We start from the raw sequence: 21204 nt of genomic DNA on the forward strand, positions 1-21204 counted from the left end.
TAGTTCCTTCAAGTTATTTTGCTTTATAATTTATTACATTATTATTTGCATGCTCCGTCATATTTTAATTAGGTTCTATCGTTGGATTGTACAACTTGTTTGTACATAACTACTTTTCTTTTTTCCTTTCTTGGTGGATCTTTTGACTCATGTATACCCTTTAATTGATTCCGTGTATTGCTTGATACTTTACTTTTCTTCATCTGGTTCTTTGATGGCGGTAATGGAATCCATGCAAGTCCTTTTTCGTTCTTATCAATTCAACCTATTTTTGATCATTTTTCATTTGAGTTCCACTTCTGTAATATCATGAATCATTACAATTTAATACACTTTCAATTATAATTTCCAATTTATGATTTAATTCGTTTAGTTTCTCGATATATTGAATGTCCGTTAAGCTCAAGTTTTGAGGTTAAGTTTTAGTTTTATTTTATTTACATCATTTCTTCAACTTTTTACATATTAATCTTGAATGAGCTCATAACTTATCGGAAGGATCAATAAATGATACTACCAAAGCACAGTACATGTTTTAAACAACCATTACAATAATCCAAGTGTACACGAAAACACACTAAACACGTTCGAATCATGGATAAAGATGATTAATCAATAGAAAAAAGTAATAATTATACCAGGAAATATGAGGGCGCATTGATCACTTCCGCGGTAAATACAATTTCTAACAATTAGTAGTTCAATCGTAAATAATATTTATTAAAAAATTTAGATATCATCTAAATCATATTTAATCATTTTAACGATTAGTAATTAGCTAATTAATTAATTAATATCAATTTATGTAATATATATTCCAAATTTATTATATTTAAATAATATTTAAATTTATTATTTTTTATTATTATTTGATCATATTTATACATTAGTTTAAGACATTTACTAATTTACTTTTATTTTTTAGTGTACTTTTATTATTCAATTTCATATAAGTAAATAAATCAGCTAAGATACAGAGGCAAAAATATTACATTACATTTATTAAATATTTTTTGTTAATAAGTTTTTAATAAACGACGAGCAACGGATAATTTTGATTGTAACTTAGAACGATAATCTTATTAAGGATAAAAACATAGATATTAATTAATGTAGATTTATATTGCGAAGTTTTATCCTTTTAAATGTTGATATATAAAACTTTTCTATTAGGATTATTTATTATGATCAAAAATTGTAAACATTTGAACGATAGAAAATACTACACATTGATGTCAGCTATTATTATACATTTTTTGAACTTTCTTATACACTGTAAGAAAGGTGCAATTATTTAACTAGTTATTGTGGATTTCTTTGATTATTATTGACATAAATTTTATGAAAATGTATAAGACTTCCCAACTAAATTAGCTTCTATGAAGAAATTTTTCATTAAAAGAAATATTATTAGTTAGACTATTAAATATAATTTTAGTGTAAATAATTGTAAAGATGAAAAGAGAAAATATAATTATGTTGAAAAAGGATGGAAAAGGCATAGAAAGGATTTTTAGTTTATCAATAAAGAGGAATAAGTTAAAAATGATACCTACAATATTTTATTGTAATAACTAATAATTTTGAAAGAGTATTATAAAATAATATTTTGATTTACCTTTTTTTTATTTTCAAGATTACAATTATCATCATTTTAGTATTCCAAACGTTATTATATAGAGATCGAAAAATTTATTTTGAACATAATAACGCTGTAAGTGAATTTGTATAATAGATAAAATATATAATAAATGTTTGATAACAAAGTTGTAATTAATAATATTTAGTTTTAATTATGATAGTCAAACAGGGGAAAAAATTGATAAAGGTTAGAATTGTTTATAACAATAAGAAAGAGTCGTGATAGAAAGCTCTGCTGAACCATCAAAAACCTTGAAATGATAAATATTTAACATTTTTTGGTAATATTGAACGAGCTAACGACAAATAAATAGTTAATATTAATAAATACTTTACAACAAAAATATATTCATATTGTCGTAACGTCTCGTATAAGGTTCAATTATAAGATAAATTAATAACAATCCATAAATGATATTTTGTAAATACAATTTCTGCCGAATGATAATAATTAATATGATTTAAACGAATTTATCTTTAAATGAAAATTTGTTCTGAAGTGATAATAGTTACAATCAAATTGTACATTTACTAAACATAATATAAAATCGAACATTTAACATATGATATTTTTGGTAGGTTTTAAAATAAATATTCATGTAAACACCATATTCTCTCTTTCTATACATATCATTTCTATAAGACACATTTGCTCTATGCATGCCAACAGCGCCAAGTAATATATGAACTAAATGGTGATATTTGAGGTATATTAACAATATAACTGAATGGGATTTCGTAATTAAAACATTTTATTTTTGGTTTTAATAAATTATATGAATATATAAAACAAGTGAAAAGTTCCATTTATTCTTATTATATAGTTTTATTAGTTCAGCTAAAAACAAGTAAATATAATCAAAAAAGAAATACCTTAAAATTCAATGAAAATTTGGTTAAGTAATGTCAAAGTATTAAAAAAACTCCAATTATAAAGTAGCATTTAAAACGATTTAAAATGTTAAATATCTGTAAAAAGTATCATTTAAAAGTATTTGAAGTATTGAATATCATTTGATAGCATTCAAAATCAAATCTTTGTGAATCGTTTTAAATGGTATTTTCTAATCAGGAAACTATTATTAAATAATAACACAAAATAAAAAATTATTAACAAAAAGAATAGTTATTTTTTAACTAAATTGTTATATATTTGTAAAATTAATTTATATTTTCCTCATTTTTAGCCACAAATGAAACATAGAATTAATTATTAAAAAGGGATTCTAATCAATCAGTCATGAAATATTATTAGATACATAGATTATAATCAAAGGCAGAAATTTAATCCTTGTTAAAAATGTAAGGGATGTTGAAGAACATTGGAAAATAATGAAAATTATCTTATCAAATCGCGTGTTATCAGATAAGCATTGGTCCATGTAACACCTTACACTACATCATTAAATGTTATTTGAAATTTTATAATTTATATCATATTAAATAGTAATGTTAAGATAATTTAATTAACAAATTTTATTTGTTCTATTTCAGATAAATGCGACATTGATGTTTAATATAATTGCGTTTACAACCAAAGTAAAAAGTGCAAACATATTGCTGCATTGATTTACTTTATTAAAAATGAAGAAAGTGCATCAAAAACAAATAATGAGCAACAGTGAGGGAAACACACAGTTTGCACGACAATTTGCCAAAAAAAAATATTCTAAAGAAGAATATTTCGAAAAAATGGCACCTCATAAACGTACAACTACATGAGTCTTAAGAAGTGTATATTTCTGAATTAATTGCAAATTTTTCATTGAAACAGATTTTAAAATCCAAAATAGAAAAAACAAATATTCATATAGTAAAAAATATTATGAATTCGTTACTGATGCAAGTGGAAATTAATTTAGAAAAAGAAGATTGTGCCGAATGCGTTAATAATATTTTAATTTTCGGTAAAGACCATTTAATTTATAAATGTGATTATGAACTGGATATGAATCTAAGAAATTTTTATGTTAAAAATATTATCTATATAAATTATTATTACTGTCTGAGAAAAACGTCGTTAATTTAAGCTGTAAAACTTTAGGACAATCTTCTTGTAATGAACGGTACAAATCTACGACTTCTTGCTAGTACAAATATGCACAGTATTAAAATGCGGTCAAAAAAACTATCGACAGTCTGGTATCAGATATTTTATACCCTAAAAAAATTAATTGTGCTTCTACCAGATATAGTTTAATACATGAATGTCATGCCAAAGAAAAATATGAACTACTTTATAATTGCATTGTAAAATGTGTTGGTGTAGTTGTTCGTAAATTTTAAACTTGACTTTGTGCGAGTCTTGATGATATTGTCATAGAAGATGGATGCATTTCGAAACTAGTAAAATTTTTTGCTAATACGTTTATAATTCACAATACAGCAACTCCGGGGCTTATTTCTTTTGATTATTTAAAGAAAAAAATTAAAATCAACACGTGTATATAATTCACTAAAAGTACAAAATATCCCCCTGAAGTACTTGACTTATCTATGAATTGAAGTTTTTCGTAGATGAAATGCATCACTGGCAATTAGACGCCAATGTAATCGAGCGGCACCTTATAAATGCTCGGTAATAAATTTTTCTGTTTCATAGATCTGGTGTTGATGCATATGTGAACAACTTCGGTAATTCGCAGTAAGTACTCCAAAGAGAAAGTTCTGCAAAGGGCCATATATCATTATTGAATATATTTGTCATTGAGAACTTCTTGGATACTTCCTAAGAAAATGCATAAATAAAAAACATATTGCTATATTAATTAATATTTTGATGTCAAATAACACAGTAGTATATTTTTTCAAAAACAAAAGTTAAAAATGGCTGACGTAGTAATAAATACGTTTTTTTTAAATAAGAACTGGAATAGTAAAAATTAGGGAAAAATCCTATTTTTTCTTATATGTATATATTGAGAAGTAAAAATTAAGTAGTAATTTTAAAATGTTTTTAGAATATTTGAAATTATATATTTGCAAATCTTTTTGAAATAAGCTTAGGAAACTTGTCACTATATTGTTACACTTATTCCGCATGTCAATTATGTTTGAAAAGTTTAATAAAAATTTGTGCGTAATTAAAAAAAAATAAATTTTATTTACACTAAAATAATCAGTTTTATCTTAAAATCCTAAGACTATTCTAACATTAATTAAACTCGAATGTTAATTATTTCTTTATTAAAAAATTATAACATTCCACTATGCAACTAAAAACATTTATTTTACCGTAAAATAAATTACATTTACTTGGCTTCCACTAATTTTATCATTGATTAAATGCTGTCTTTAAATTTCGTTTCTTTCATTTGTTCGAAATATTTGTCATCTAAATTTTATAATTTTAAACTGATAACTGCCATTGATTTAATCACTTTAAGTCAACTTCTCGAAATTTCCTGTAAAGTGTTAATAAATATAATAAACTAAACAAAACTATTCTTCAAAAATAACTTAATTACCTTGAAACTTCACTTATTAATATTATATATTTAAACTACATAAAAAATATTTTTAATTATAAGTTGATAAAATCATAAAAACGTTTAAAGATAAAATTATTGTTAATAATAAAATTTATTCTAATAAATTACAAAACTATATATAATTTCATGGTAGTCAGCAATTCAAAATTGTAATATAATACGCATATCGCGGATGTCGTGTTTAAGTATTCATTCTTCGACTGCTAAGCCATTTGAATCGTCATTATTGGTTTCTTTGCTACTTAGAGTTGATTTCTAACTATTTATCTTCTTTTTTACATATATGAAAATTCTATGTTGCTTGGTAATATTTCATTTTATTTCAATGTATTTTCATTATAATATTTATAATCGTGGAGAGTTAGAAGGTAAAATTAAAAATAATTTTTATATATCCATATCTCTTTCTAATTTATTAATCTTTCAATTTTTTAATATGATTACATTGTTAGAACAGTTCTATTTGAAATTGTTGCTTTTAAAATTATTCTTCTATTAAACTATTATGAACAAATCAACTTGACTCTAACAGTAATTATTTACTCGCCTGTTTTCCTCAACATTTATCATTATAATTCCAGATCCACGTGGTATTTTGATCCCACATGGTATCCTAACTTCATGGTATCATGAGTATCTTTTTTGATGCTTTTAATTCGAAGATTCTTATATACGAGAAAATTTTTATCGTACAATCGTTCAACATCCTGCCTTGAAAATTTTTTCCAAAAGAAAAAAACTTTTTTTATTAGGAAAATATAGAAAAAATAATTATTAATTTATCGAAAATATTTATCGGTCACATACCGATAGTCAGTTGGTTATTTATCGACAATTGGTCAATAAGCCTTAAAAGTTCATCGAATATCCAATAGATAACATCTCAATCAATTTCGTGATATGGCATGATATTCGACTTTACCCTTCGTTAAGTAATTTCATATTAGCTATTATTAATTACATAGGTACTTACAATTCTTTATTGTATTAATTATTTGCTCTTGTCTGAAGCAAAACAAGAAGAGCGGTTATACTTATCATTTAGGGTATGTCGAAATCGTACGAGTCTAAATCATGAAAATATTATATTTTAATTAAAAGAAAAAATGATTTTGAGAAAGTTTCTTTAAAAAATAAATAAGATATTATATAGAATTTATATTTATTTTTTCTCTTTATTTTTTTTTCAATATCATTACTTTCATTTATTCCTAAGCTTCATCTTGAATTAATTGCTTTCAAAAAAACGATTTGAATCGAACAATTTGTTTGCCTAAAATTTGTATTACATTTTTAGAGTTCATTTGATGCCAATTTTGCCAGGAGTTACATGAAATGTATTCACGTGACAATGGAAATCCTTTCGTTTGGAACAAGCAACGCCAGGACTCAACAAATATTATTAATTAATATATGATTTACTGATACGTAAATTGCAACACATGATTGATAAATAGTATATCCATAATCATATATATATAAAGAAATACTATTCAAAAAAAAGTACTATTTTGATAGAAAAACAACGTGTATCAAACTTGTTATTAGAAGAAGGAAGAAGAAAAGGATAATAAAAAAACAATATATAATCAGCGCTGTTGAATCTGTCGAAGTCTCTCAATCGATATATATCGAGTTTTTCAATGTAGTGAACAAAATTCAAATGGATTTCGTGGTTTAAAGAAACAAATCCTCATGAGGATTAACAGCTTTTTCATATCGGGCGTGGATTAGACAAGAATTGATAAATAATTTTGACGTTGCAAGAGGATCACTTTTCTAATCTATTATGAAGCGATGATGATATTAGTAAATTAAAAAATGAACAACCATTTGAATCAAAAGACGAAACAGATGCTGATCGACGTATATTCTAGGTAAATACTTACGTTGGATTTGATGCGAACTAAGAACACGCGTACGAATGAACAGTGGATAGAAGAAGAAACCGAAGCATTACGTTGAAGCTGTTAGATAATTCTCCAGTGATGTTTGTAAACAAGCTTATAAGTGGTTTGGATTCCTATTTTTCTCTTCAATACGTGAAAATACTTCAGAAGCTAACGAAATACGATACGACGATAATTTGCACAATCCGTCAACCTAACTTGTCTATTTACGAGATATTCGATCATATTTACTTGCTAACCGATGAATGTTACATATAGAAGGTAGTAATTAAAAATACAATCAACTATTTCTCTAATCTTGGTCTGCACTGTCTAAAATATCATAATCCTACGGACTATATGATAGAGATTATTAGCAACGAATATAGAAACTTCAAAGATCAATTTGTAGGTATACAGATAGAGGATAACAAAACGATCTGGGAGTAAATGCGCTCAGAGAAATTGTTGATAATCGAAAAGAAAAGCCTTCGACATTGAATATCATAATCCTGATGCAGATCTAAATTAGCAAAGTAATCGATTGTGTTTTTAGCTGCTTCCTCGTATATGCACCGTCCGTCGACTAGCAAGTAAATGTGATCGAATATCACGTATATAGCTGTCCTAATGTAAGCTGATAGATGTGCAGATTATCATTCTATCGCCTATTGTTAACTTCTATAGCATTTCTACACAGTGAAAAGAAAAATAGGGATGCAGATTGGTTATTCCCAGATATTTGCATTGATTATTGCAGATTGGTTATTATGCAGATTGGTATATCCAAAAACATCACCATAGAATTATCGACCAGTTTCGAAGCGGTGCTCAGTTTCTTCTTCTGTCCACCGTTCAGTTTATTGTGTAAGGAACTACTTACTTGATCCTTATCAAATTCTGATTCAGATTGTTACCTATTCACAAATTAGCTGATATTGTCATCGCTTTGTTCACTATAAATAAATTCGAAAGATATTCTTCTTGCAATATATAACTATCCTTATTTCCTTTATTATTCAGATAATTTATCTATCATTTTAGACTTCTTTTTTATACAAAAAACTATTTTATCTATTCGTATATCTATTGAACAGAATCTCCTATAACACGAACTTCAAATATCATTTCAGTTATTTTTACTTATACATCCATATGCAATATTCTCACTTCTTCGTTGTAAATAAATGCTTAAAGTTACATTAAAAAGAAAAAAAAAAACAAGAAAAGATATTACACGAAGCATAAAGTTATTATATAAATTTTGAATGGATCGAAAAAAATTAGAATTTTTCGTAGATTTAAATATTCATAACCAATGTTTATAATATATCTATAATATCTTATCGTTTCTTCGTTTAATTGCCATCTTTTTTTCTTAGCATATAAATATGTAAAAATAGATACTGAACAAAAAAAAAACAAGAAATTTAATTATAAAAACCTCTCAAAGAAAATAAAAAAAGATGGAGAGTTTATAATTATAAACAAATTGAAATAAATTCATTTATATATGTTCATCCATATCCATTATCTTCTTTTTCTCCTTCTATTTCTCTTTTTCTTCTTCTTTTCGTATTTATTTTTCTCTTTTTTCTATTTCTTTTTCTCTCTTCATTTCATCCCTTCTCCTCGCTTTCTTATTACTATTATTATTAGTCTTTACGGTTTCGTACCTTGTAGCCGTCGTCGTCGTCGACGTCGGCGTCGTCGGCGTCTTCGGCGTCGTCTTCGTTTTCGTAGTCATCAGGATCGTCTGGTCCCGGTCATCCTCAATCTCTGAGGCGCCGGCGTCTCTGACTGACTGAATAAATATACGTAAATTCAAGTCAAATAGTTAGTGAATCCGGCCCACGCCATCAAACTGCCTTCGGTGTTTATTTTACGAGTATGTGTGTTTATACATGTAAACACTATACTTGTATGACTCTGCTTTTACATGTGCAGAATAAACATGCACATATATACATATACGCATATGTATTTGTATGTGTGTGTATATATATATTTTTTTGTATATATCACAACATGTCATCCTAAATTTTGTGCTTTTGGACTTCAAATAAACCTGGCGCCGTCTCCGACCAACTTTTTTTACTTTCGGAGACTAAATCCTGTCTATATACATTATCCCCACCATTTCTCCATTATCACGATAATTATTAGTCTGGCATGGAAACAAATGCGAAATGTCTTCTTCGAATATATCGGTATTAATACTACTACTACCACCAACAAACTCGTTCCTAAATTTACGATTATTCGTATTTCTTTTCGTTTACAATCAAATAAATTGTCATTATCAAAGTAATTCTGTGTTACAGATAACAATAATACTATTTAATTTAATTGGATTTGATTTAATTAAAATTTAATTGTAAATTTGTTATAATAAATCAACTAGAGAAGAATACTTAAGAAGTCCAGAAAAACATATATATATATATATATGTTTATGTCCAGAAAAACATATATATATAATATATATATATATATATATATATATATATATATATATATATATATATATGTTTTTCTGGACTTTTTAAGTATTCTTCTCTCGCAGCCACTTTCTACAAAGAAGATAAAGATAAATCCCAACAATTTCAAGACGAAACAGATATTAAAATTTTCTTTACCAATTCCTATAATTCCTAAATATATTCAAAGATTTTCCATTCGAATTATACCAAATGTATTTTAATAACAGAGAAATATCGTTTCTTTTAATAATTTATAATGAATTCTGAATTCATATTCTCATAATGAATGAAATAAAATGAAATTATATTAAATGAATTCTATTACAAGATAATGACTTAGATTTTCAAAACTGAAGAAATAAAGAAATAAGTAACTTATACATGATTTTTAACGTGAGATAAATAAAGAAAGAAAAAATAAGATGAAAAAGAAGAATAAATAGTCTTGACTAAGACCATAATCATTGTTAGTAATTGAGACCCACCGTTGAAGGTAAAACATTAGTGGAAGATCGTTAATTAATAAATGATCTTAGAATTCGTAAAAAAATCGTAAAAGCTCGTTAAGTTTTCTTCTCGTTCTTCGAATTATGAACAATGGTAGTTAACCCGTCTTCTTGGAAGATTCTTTGACTCTACGATGTATGTATTTACACGTATCTACCCTTGATGAATTTTCGTTTTGACATCTTTCCTAGAAGGGACAAGGACAAGGTCCACTCTTAAATTTCCCACATCACAAATCTTGCTTATGTATATGTATATATATGTATATATGTATATATGTATATATGTATATATGTATATATGTATATATGTATATATGTATATATGTATATATGTATATATATATGTGTATATATATGTGTGTGTATGTACATGTATATGTTTGTATGTATATATAAATGCTTAAGCTGATGACGTCAATCGGCCAACATGACACAAACGTTTTCCACGAAAGGAGGATCCTTTCCTTCATCATTCCACTCTGTATTTTTCTTTTCTCTCTTTTTACTCTGAACAACCTGCAAGAATAAAAGTAGAAAAGCATAAATCATATAGGACAAATATAGATATAAATTTATCTATGTATTTGTTTAAATAATTAATTGTATTGAATTAATTGAACAATTGATAATATGTTGCAATTTTTATTATTTGACTTTTAAATAATTAACATAATTTGTATATTATAATTCCTGCAAATACGATAGAAAATATATAAATCATATTGAGCAAATATATAGATACTATCTATGTATGTGTTTAATTATATATATATAAATATATATAACTAAATATATATATATATAATTAGTATATATATATATATATATATATATATAATACTATAATACTATTATACATATATATATATTATATATATATATATATATATATATATATATATATATATATATAATAGTATAAGTATTGACAAATGCAATGGAAATATTTTAGAATAAAAAGTTTGACTTACACGAACGACTTTCATTAATATTGGCACACATTTTTCATCCAAGTTTTCATTATATAGCAATGTTATAATATGTAAGTTATACATCAACAACATATCTAATAATATACACATACCTATTTGATAAATATATTACGTAAATATTTCGTAACGTAATACAAAATAACTATAATAGGAATACTTGTTATCTATATGAAAAAATGTAACATAAGATAAAAGAATCTTCGTGTAAGTATATCTATATTAAAATGTAAATATCGTTCAATCGATGTAAATATGTACACATCTAGATTAATTTCTAATCAACAAAAAAAGATCTTTTACTGAATGATTTCTTATCATTCATATGAATTTATTTATAATAAATACAATCGAGTAGATACTTCATATAAAAATTTCAATAGATTAATCATTCTATAAAAATTATAAAACGATATTTATCCTTCCGATAAAATACGACCCGTTGATTATGAAACTGATCTAAGTAAAAAGAATTATAAACAAAATTAATTTATTCCGTAATCTGTAGATATACAAATATATTGCTGTACGAATTACGCAATAAATACATTATTTTTTGTTCTTTTTTCTTTAATTTGTAACTTAGATCGTACTTAATATTATATTTAATGTAATTATATTGAAATATAATATATTATAGCATAATATATACATTTTATATTATATTATATTATTTTATATTATTTTATATTATAATCATATTGTTTTAAAATCCAATAAAGTAAGTAGTTTATATTGAAATAAATATACGAAAGATAGTTCGATATGAAAAATTAGTGGTCCCACGGGGTCGATTATGAATGTGATGCAAATGACTCCGCATGCCCGATATTTATCCACTTATAGTCGTCAATGGTACAAATGTAGGATTATATCGATCGGATCGTTGGGAATGCCTATGACGTCAAAAGATATATATCGTTTGTTCCTTCTTTGACCCGCTTCCTTGACCTAACAAAGACAGAGACAGTGTCGAAGAAATAAAAAAAGAACAAGCAGGCACGCATCTCTAGTGGTACCGAAGACGAAAAAGATGAAGAAGAAGAAGATAAAGAGGAAGAAAACGATGAAGATGAAGAAGAAGAAAACAAAGATTAAAATGAAGAAGGAGAAAAAGAAATAGAAATAGAAAAAGAAATTTCCTCTTACAATCAGCTCGTGTCAATTTGCGTTGGGGCCAAAAGTAAAGAGGGAAAAGGAGGATGATGGTACTCGTTCTAAGAATCCTTCGTTGTTCGTATAAGTTTGCTGACGTCATTAAGAAGATACGTAATAGCGCAGTCGAGCATACCAACCGGGCGTTGAAATTCTTCGTAGGGATGGTCCTCTAGCTCCTACGTGACCAGTGTCACGGATACATAGTTCCTTGCTCACGACACATCCCCTTTTCCCTTCTTCTCTTTCTCTCTCTCTCTCTCTCTCTCTCTCTCTCTCTCTCTCTCTCTCTCTCTCTTCCACCGACCCCCACACACCCACCTTCGGAAAAGAACAAGATTTAGATTGGTATCTCTTTTTAGTCCCTTTCTCATCGATCATTCGCGCCATGTTCGAGAAGTATTTTTTACTTTTTACTTATTGGTTCGAAATCCATATAGATCATTAATGAGATAAGGATTTTAAAATGAAAATATCTTTTTGTTCATTTTCTATTTCTTTTGAGTTTCATTTTCGTATGAGATGTAACGGTCGATAGATTGTTAATATAAAATGAAAATGATTTTTTTTTATTGAAAATTTATTTTTTCCCCTTAAGTTTAATTTTATATGAAATCGATCGATAAATCGTTAACAAGATAAGAATGATTTTTTAACGAAAATGTATTTCTTGTTTCGAGTTCATCTTTATATAGATCAAACAATAGATCATTAACAAGGTGAAAATGACATTTTAATGAAAACTTTTTTCTTATTTTACGTTGATTTTTATACGAATCGATCGATAGATCATCACAGAGGTGACGACGATCATCTAAATAAAAAATACTTACATATTATTCCATATTAATTTTTAATTCGTATCAATCGATCGATTGAAAGATATCATCAGTAAGATGACATCAGTTTTCGAGAAAATCTATATATTCTTTTCTGTCCATTTTAATTCCATATCGATCAAACTAGATCATTCTTGGAATGATGATAATAAAAAATGATAATAACTATTTCAAATAAGATAGCAAGTGAGTACGTATTTCCCCGTTAATTTTTGTACGACCCATCGATCAAAATATATCATCATCATGATGACGCTAACTTCGAATTAGAAAAAAAAAAAAAGAAAAACAAAAAAATATATATCTACGTATGTACGTTGTTTATCAATCGAGTTTTGCATCGAGATCGATCGAAATACATATATCATACCTAATCGAATGCAGGATCGAGAGATAAATAAAAATAATGATTAATTTCGAAACAAAACATATGCGTTCTCGGTTATGGTCGATAGTTTATAGATGAACTCATCGTTAAAACAATTGTACTTCGTTGAAACGATAAAAATTCCAAAACGATCAATATACGGTGGCATCGTTCGCGTGTCTATCCGTATGAACCCGGCTTGATTAGCTTCTTGGAAAACGCGTAGCGTAATTTAGCAAGACGAACCGGAACATCACGTGCTAGCTGACCGAGTTGTACACGCGCCGATAGACCCAACCAAAGACGAGGGTGTGATAACATCATTATATTAATTAGATATTAATATAGATAGCTAATATTTCAATTAATCGAATCGAATCAGATCATTTTACATTCTACTCCATTTCTTTTAAAAAAAAATCGATGAATTTTGACTATTTCTAAAAAAGAATTTAATAAATCGTTTACATAATTTATTTATATTAATTTCTTTAGTATTAATTAAATAAAGGAATATCTGAATTTATAGTAAAACAAATCTGTCAAAAAAGAAATGTAGAATGTGTCAAGAAAATTAATATTACATTATTATTAGAATATCTATTAGTAATACTATTAATATGGTATAATAAAATGCTAAATAAAATGTTATATAAAATATCAAATAAAGAGAGGGACATAAAGTATCTATTAGAGAGAGAATATAAATTTAGTAATTTAGTAAATATGTGTGTGTGTGTGTGTGTGTGTGTGTGTGTGTGTACATATATATGTATATATATATACACACACACATACACACATACACATACACATACACATACAGACACATTATATTATTATTAGTATTAATATTTCCAATAAATTAATAAATTATTAAATTACTAAATACTAATACTACTATAGTAAAATATTGGAAATTCCGAAATTACTATTTAGCTATTTTAATATAATTATTAACATAAACTTGTATACATTATATAGTTATATTTATTCTATATAATAATAATTCATACAATTTTATTTAAATATTATTAATCCTGAAAATATAACATAACGTATAAATTATTTCTCCTAAATAATATAAAAATAAAAAAAAAACAAAAATAATAATAATAATAATAATAATAATAATAATAATAATAATAATAATAATAATAATAATAATAATAATAATAATAATTAATATCTTATAATTGTATCTTAAACAAAACTAAAAATAATTCATATACAATTATAAATCCAATATATTACCTATATTTATTCCTTAATAAAAATCATAATATCAAAAAGATCGAAGTAACCGGAAGACGAAGGATCAATCGATTGCACGTCTTTTTCCTATTTTTTCTTTTTCTTTTTTCTTTTTTTTTGAGAGGGTTCCTTCTTGAAAGAGAACACGTTTCGACGAGGAATATTTATAAAATCGAAAAGGAGTTCTCTCTCTCTCTCTCTCCCTCCGTTTCTGTTTCTGTCTCTATCTCTATTTCTCACAGTGGGTGGTAGCAATGGTGATGGCGGCGGCGGCGCGTCTTTGAATGTTTTGTCGTGAGCTCGCGGTGTAACGACGATACCACCTCCGTGCCAATAAACCTGTCGGCGGATCGTTTTGGATTCTCGAGAGACGGTCGCTCTCTGACGCGGCGAACTCTCTCTCTCTCTCTCTCTCTCTCTCTCACTCACTTTCGCGAGACGCGAGACATGCTAACAGATACATAGGTTTTCCATAAGAGAATCATATTTTCTCGGGTGGCGCCTAAACGTTGGCGGGGCAGCTGTTCGCCGGAATCGACCCCAAGAAACGGTAAACGCTTCAATTTCTTCTTCTTCTTCTTTTTATTATTATTATTATTATTATTATTGTTATTATTATTATTGTTATTATTATTATTATTATTATTATTATTATTATTATTATTATAATTATTATTATTATTATTATTATTATTATTATTATTATTATTATTATTATTATTAGTATTATCATTATCATTATTATTATCATTATCATTATCATTATCATTATCATTATCATTATCATTATCATTATCATTATCATTATCATTATGATCATCATCATGATCATCATTTCTCTTTTTTTTTCTTTTCCATCTTATTCTTTTCATCTGTCTTTTTATCTTCGCAGACTCTCTCTCTCTCTTTTTCTTTCTCAATCACCTCTTGATCGTACTCAGACGAGAGATACATGTAGATATTAATATAAAAAAATGTAAGAAATTTGTATCTCTTTCTATATTTGTAATTTCTTTCTTTTCTTTTTTTTTATAATAATTAACACTAGAACTACCAAACTCATCTAAATGACGTGATTTCAGATCTCTTTTTTTACCATTATGAAGATTATAATTATATAGAGAATAATATTAAAATGTTACACGAAAGTTGTTTTTCATTACCTAATTATAACATTAAATAGATCTAATTATAAATTAATCTTTTTTACATCCTTTTTTTTGACTTAGAACACTTTTATAATCACCAATTCATATAAGGTATATCTTAATATATCGAAAATAATTGTTGGTAGTTCTATAATTCTATTAACTCTATGTATCCGTTCTTGATAACACATTTATACAATTTGATTCAATATCGTGTATTTGTAAATAACAATTTTACTTATCGATTCGATCATATATATACATACAATAGAAACAATATTTTACTGTGACTCGTTTATCTACGAAATAAGAGTAACACCGCAAATCATTCGCGAATCAGACACATGCGGTTGGACCATCGTTTCTCTCGCGTGATGCCTGATTCACTTAGCTTCCTATATTTAGAATCGTGCAGGCCGACGACGATTCTTTTAAACCGTAAACAATGTCACATCAATGTCACAGCTCTACGAGCGTAAGCACAATTGTAGAAAACATTTCTCTTTCTTTTTTTTTTGTCTTTTTCTCTTCAATCTTTGATAATTCCTTGATCACGATTTTGTATGATCGATCAATTAAAAAAAAAATGGATCGTCGTAAAAATAATCAAAAGATTATCAAACTTTCTTTTAAAATTCTTCGAAATAATGAAATCATAATTTTTTGATATATTTATATGTATTACATGACATTTTTTGCATGCATGATCTTTGATGATCGATCATCAAATGATCGAAAAATTATTGAATTCTCTTTTTGAACTTTTGCGGAATAATGAAATCGTTGTTATTAAACATATTCTTTTCATATAAATATTACACGCATGATATTCGATAATTGATCAATATAGAAGAAAAATTGATAAAAACGATCGAAAATTCGTCTAATATTTCTATAAAAATTCTTCGAAATAGTGAAATCATATTTTTTATACATTCTAATCATGTCAGTGAAATTACTGACAAGCCACGTCGATCGTGTTGTATACAAACGATAGCCGTTTATTTCATCTGGGAAAATGAAATACGAGAGACAGGAAGTCCTTACGCAAGTGTGAAATACATGGAAGTAAATATATACGAAGCGATAATCTCTAACGTAGGGAGAAAAGAAAGAAAATATATAATAGATAAGAAGTTAGTTACTAATGCTCATGGCGAGCCACGCGAGAGGCACGTGCACGTTGCTCGTTGAAGAAAGAGTGTCTTTCTTCTTTGAAACAGATTCTTCATTACTTTTTTCTTTAGCTACTTTAAGCTTTGAATAGTTTTTTATAAATAATGATAAAAACTGCGGCATACATATATATATATATAGGCATATTTTTTCAATGATAAATAAAATCGATAAAATTCAATTAAAATATCGATAGGATTAGATAAATATATAATCTAGTCATCTTATTTTATAATTATTTTTTAATATTTTAATTATTTTTATTGCCTTTTTGATATTCTAAATAAATTCCAAAAGAAATTTTTTCCAAAGAATAGAAGTTAAAATAATTAGATTAAAATATAAATTAATCATAATTCTATTGAAAATTTCTTAAATGTTAAAATTATCTCTATAACTTCACATAATTAATAAAAAAAAAGAAAGAAAAAAAATATCTCGTCATATAAATACACGTATAATAAATCGTAAATCTACATATAATAAATATACTTTGAGAGAGATAGCATGAATTTTTAGATGATATTATAAATGAATTGATCTTTCTCGCAACTCGCAGGCTAATTTTATATTGTCCGTATATATAAAACAGCATATCTAAGTACTTATTTATAATTTACAACAAAGAAAAGAAAGAGTAAGAAAAAGAAAAAAGAAATAAATAAAAGTTAGCATAAAATGATCTCAAATAGAATTAGATATCTAATTAATTTTATTTTTTTTAAATATACTTAGAAACATTTGGCCTAGCTAGGAAGACTTTTTGGCCGTCTGTATAGATCAAAAATGAGAGTTGTTCCACGACAATTCCAAAAATAAAAGAAGAAAGGGAGGAGAGAACAGTATTTCTCTCTGTGAGGACGATCGCTTTGAAGGATCGCCAAAATATTCGACAATATCATTTGTCAAACGTATTAAACGGCAAATAAGCCTAGATGCGTTCGAGAGAAGAAACTCGAATAATCTTTGATATTGTAGTATCTGTATGTAGTATATTCACCCGTCAAGGATGACGTCATAACTCAACAAAGCTGTTGTGTCTGTATGTGTGTATATGTGTAAGAACATACGTGTATGTGCACATCCTTGTGTTACACAATTAGATTCTTGAATTTTATATTAAATTAGAATTTTATAGCAGATGGAATGCACAACACAGGTATTATTTTATAAAACATATTTTGTACAAAATTAAATCGTTTAAATCCTTGCATGGTGCATCAAGGACGTGGTATCTCATTTAATAGAAATAGAGAGAGAGAAAGAGAGAGAGAGAGAGACAGAAGAAAAAGAGAGAGAGAGAGAAGAAAGAGAGAGAGATAGAGAGAGAGAGAGAAGAAAGAGAGAGAGAGAGAGAGAGAGAGAAGAAAGAGAGAGAGAGAGAAGAAAGAGAGAGAGAGAGATACAGAAAACTCTTCGCTCGTTTAATATATTTTAATATTACGTTTTATAGATAATATTTTCAAAAAATTAATATAATCTATCTATATTTTACATTGGAACGTATAACTAAAATAAATTTCATTTAGATTGGACAAAAATAATAAGAATTTATTGAAAAAAAAGCATACAGAGATTTGGACTTTTATATTAATAATCTTTGGTATCTATACGCGCGTGAGAGATATGTATATTTACTTACTACTACTCGGCTTCGTCTCAAAGCCGAGCTAACCGAGAAAAGAGACCCCTATTTTATTCTTATTTATGGGAGCTAACCGTCGCCAATGACACTGTTGCGCGAAAAACATGTTTCTTACGAAATGAGTTAGATGTACACAACGGTGTCATTGCTCGATAAATGCGGGAAAGAATGCGACATATATAGATATATATATATATATATATATATATATATATATATATATATATACATAATGTTAAAACTAGAGCTAGAACAATTCGGCTTTATTAATTATTTTTAGATAATTCTTAATAGTTTGTTGCCTTTATATATAAGATATTGAAAATAATAATTGAATTTTTGTAACAGAATTTTTTTAATGAAAATTACAGAACAATTTTATATAATTTTGTTAAATTATATATCTACATTTATTATAAACATTATAACTGTAAAATTTATAGATATTGTATTATACGAATTATAAGTAAATACATAATTTATAACTTGGAAAAAAACGTTTCATTAAAAAGACTTTTTTGTTAATTTGTAAAAAATTTGTAAAAAATTTGTAAGAAATTTGATAAACTTCGTATATAAGAAAGAACTGTGTATTAATGTCGATAAAATAAAATCAAACTTACAAAATAGATATCTATACATGTAAGAATTCGTGCATAACAAATTTTAAAATTGTATAAAAGTGATAAAAAAAGGAACTGATAAAATAAACTACTGACTTTAATTTGTAACGTTCGAAATTTTCATAATCATAATACTAACTGATAAAATAAAATGACTATTCTGACTGATAAAATAAAATGAACAATCGAAATAAATAAATATATCGACTAATATTGCATCAGTCTGAATGTTCATTTCCTATGATCTTAGAAAATTACGTATAAGTAAATCAGTACATGAACAGATCAAGATAAATATACATAAGTACTGTTAAATATTGTTGTTATCATTCTTTCTTATATTATGTAAACATTTGTTTTCTTTCTTTTCTCTGTTTTTTACTTTCTTTAAATTCTATTATATTTAATGATCGCATCAATTGATTTTATTTTTGTTTATTAGCGAAATAAGGCAAAGTTCACTGTTTCTTATACAGTATGTCGCGCTTTAGACATTATAGTTAAAATTTGTATAGATACTTTGTTCCTTAAGTTATCCTTTAAGATGAATCTTATCATGAAATGTTTTCTATGAGATAAATATTTCTTAGAGATATACTAATACTATTGTTAAACACTTATCTATATAACGTATAAGAACAATAGAATAAAATATGTGTATTGTGTGTATGAAAAGATATATGAAAGTGTAAGTGTAATAAATATATGTATGTGTAATAAGATATATGTACATATACAATATAATGTCATTGCTCGACTTATAGTGTAGTAGTTGGAGTTTCAATCGGAGACAGAGTTTGTACCCTCGATGACTGAAAACATGATGATTCTCTCTCTTTCTCTCTCTCTCTCTCTTTCTTTCTTTCTTTCTTTCTTTCTTTCTTTCTTTCTTTCTTTCTTTCTTTCTTTCTTTCTTTCTTTCTTTCTTTCTTTCTTTCTTTCTTTCTTTCTTTTGGACTGCGTAGAATAAGAAAAGCAAAGAAAGAAGGAAAGAGAGAGGAGAGAGAGAGAGTACGATAAACCCATGCTGTGCGTAACTCTCCTCTCCCGGAGGAGAGAAAGACAGAAATGACGCAATTTAAAGATGAGAGTCATAAGCTTCCTCTCGGTCTTCTTCCTTTACCTCCCTTGTTCCCTCGTTCCCCCAAACTAGCCCTACCTCTCTCTCCTCACCCCATTCCCCCAATGGTTTCCCTTTTTCGTTTTACTTTGAAATCGACTCCCTCTATTATATTCCACTCCACACTCTCCGCCTCATTCTATTTCAAGATAAGAAATACCTACTACGTCAGGACACATCACCGAATCGGGAGAGAGCTTACCATCAACTATTCGTTTTCGAATTCGAAAAGTCTCAAAAGATTCGAATTGATTCTTTTAAAGCGCTTTTTCTTTTCTCTTTCTTTTTTTCTGTTTTTTCTTTTTCTTCTCCTTTTTTCTTTTTCTTTTTTATACTTCTTCGTATAACTCCTTGTCAAATTTTGGATTTTATCCCTTTTCGTATTTACGAGTTTCAGAAAGATATGAAATATCGCGAGGATATAGGCTATACTGCTTAGAAAAATATCATTTCGAACTCGCGTTTGATCACACGTTTGTTTTTTTTTTGTTTTAGGTATTCAATTTCTTTCACGAAAAGAAAAATATAATTTTACAAATTATTTGTTGGATCAATTTTTATGATCGCAACTAATATTTACATGTTATACATAATTGTGATAGGTTTCAAAAACATATCATTTCTATCCCACGTTTGTCACACGTCTTTTTATTTTATCTTATTTATTTATTTATTTATTTCAGGAAAAAACAAATGATTTTATCAATTATTTAAAGTATCAATATTTATGATCGAATTAATATATCGGATCTAGGCATTTAGGTTTTAAAAATTGTATCATTTTTTTATGATAATAAAAAATAAGAAATAAGACGCATTATGTGGTACAATATTGCTCCATCAATAGATCGATGGAAGTATATTAGAATCTATCG

The 21204-nt window shown here is 26.6% G+C and overlaps 1 long non-coding RNA gene across 5 annotated transcripts; it reads left to right on the plus strand.

Annotated features, from left to right (window-relative positions):
* Positions 1-571: 571 nt before the first annotated feature.
* LOC118450766 (uncharacterized) lies at positions 572-4582 on the plus strand. Of its 5 annotated transcripts, none has more exons than XR_014982967.1 (3): positions 572-672; positions 2829-3050; positions 3136-4582. It is a non-coding gene; the product is annotated as an uncharacterized LOC118450766 (long non-coding RNA). The 5 variants fall into 5 exon arrangements; XR_014982966.1 differs by lacking the exon at positions 572-672 and adding an exon at positions 2209-2348; XR_014982965.1 differs by lacking the exon at positions 572-672 and adding an exon at positions 2316-2541.
* Positions 4583-21204: the final 16622 nt, after the last annotated feature.

Source organism: Vespa mandarinia, chromosome 14 (assembly GCF_050613455.1).
Source record: "Vespa mandarinia isolate Hongniang chromosome 14, ASM5061345v1, whole genome shotgun sequence".
NCBI lineage: Eukaryota > Metazoa > Arthropoda > Insecta > Hymenoptera > Vespidae > Vespa > Vespa mandarinia.